Source organism: Triticum dicoccoides, chromosome 2A, assembly GCF_002162155.2.
Source record: "Triticum dicoccoides isolate Atlit2015 ecotype Zavitan chromosome 2A, WEW_v2.0, whole genome shotgun sequence".
NCBI lineage: Eukaryota > Viridiplantae > Streptophyta > Magnoliopsida > Poales > Poaceae > Triticum > Triticum dicoccoides.
This window is the reverse complement of record NC_041382.1, coordinates 736,923,603-736,925,468: the sequence shown is the minus strand read 5'-3', so window position 1 is coordinate 736,925,468 and position 1,866 is coordinate 736,923,603.

Here is a 1,866-nt window from a genome sequence, read left to right as displayed (position 1 = left end):
TGACCATGTTTTAAAAACACATTGACAGTTTTTCAAAAACACAAAATGAGCATTTTCTGATATGCACATTGTTTTCTAGAAACATAACGAAATAGTTGAAAAACACTATGATGAAAAAAGACCAGAAATAGAAAATAAATACGAAGCAAAAAAATGATACAAGAAAAGGTATGCTGTATTTAAGACAAAAAACAATATTCAGAAAAAAATGAAAAAAATATGTAACTAACTGAAAATGAAAAATATTTGAAACTGGTCCCTTTTTTATAAATATAGTGGTTAGTATTATAATCTTTTGGACTTGAAAATATAAGTATAGTGGTTAGTAGTATAATTTAACTTGGGCTTTACTCCTCTTAGGGCCCGGGGCGGTCGCCCTCTTTGCCCGGCCTATGGGTTGCTCCTCTGATTAGTCCATCTTGTAAACTACCACTTCCGTTCGGAACTGACATGGTTTTAGTTCAAACTCAGAAGCATCCAGTTATTTTTGAAAGGGGGGAGTAACTAACTCAGAAGCATCTCTTTTTTTAGAACTCTGATAATCTATATCTCACTTTCCATGAGTCACATGTCCTTTTGCATGGGCCGGCACACCAAATTGGTTGTTCTCGTTCTCTTGCTCCACTCCTGTGTAAATTGACTACTTTATTCATCTTTTTCCAACCATTCACTTCAGCGTGGCCAGTATGCCAGTTTTTCTGGAAAAAATGTTGTTGTTTCTTTTTTATTTTCTGCTTCCAGTTTTTTACGCCATACATGAACAATTTTTACAAATCTTTATACATGGTCAAAATTATTTTTAAGTACAAGATAAACACTTTTCAAATACTCGATGACCATCTTTTAAAAAACACAATGACCGTTTTTCAAAAACAAAATGAGAATTTTCTAAGATGCATATTGTTTTCTATAAACACAACAAAATTGTTGGAAAACACTATGAAAAAAAGATTCCAAAAAATAGAAAATAAATAAGAAGCAAAAATGATATAAGAAAAGGCATGGTGTATATAAAACAAAAATAAAAAGTATTAAAATGAAAATATTTATGTAAATAACTAAAAATGAAAATATTCAGAAGTGTTCCTTTTTTTTATAAAATTTGATGTAATTAAAATGAAAATATATACGTGAAAAATAGGGAAAACAAAAAAGTAGATAGAAACTGAAAATTATTTTTTAAAGGAATATGAAAATAAAACGAAACTTAAAAATCGAGAAATAACACCAGATCGAAACCAACTACCCAACAAAAGCGAACAAAAAGAACCGGCTTGAACAAGAAAATAGTGTACTTTTGTTAGGCTGGCTCAGCGGAGTTGCGCTTGAGGACGAAAGGAGGAAAACCATAGCATGCTTTTTAAAGTTCATGGCCATCAGGAAACGTCTCTTAACACAAACTCTCTTACAAGAGACACTTACATCATCAGGGAAACCACAACCTCTACTCTCTCAACACTAACTCTCTTACAAGAGACACTTACATCATCAACATCCCTATACTCTAATCTCTCAATACTAGTGTTGTTCATGTTCAAAATGAGGTCTTGGTCATCAGGGAAATATCTCTTCGAACCAGCATAACTCTCAAGTATAGCGGCGGCAAAAAAATAGGTGCAAACGTTTAGGGGACAGGGTGATGGTCGGCTCCCATATCAGTATCCGCGGACGAATTCGGACCAGTCCGAAAAAATAGTGTGTCCATTCAGAGGGTTGGCATTGGAGATGCCCTAAATTACCTACTGTTGGTGTCCGACAAAATCGGATTACGGACTTTGGATATTTTAGAGTACATATTTTCTCATGTGGTCAGCATGCTAATTCGTACATCTACTTGTTTTATCAAGGTGAGTACACATATTGTTT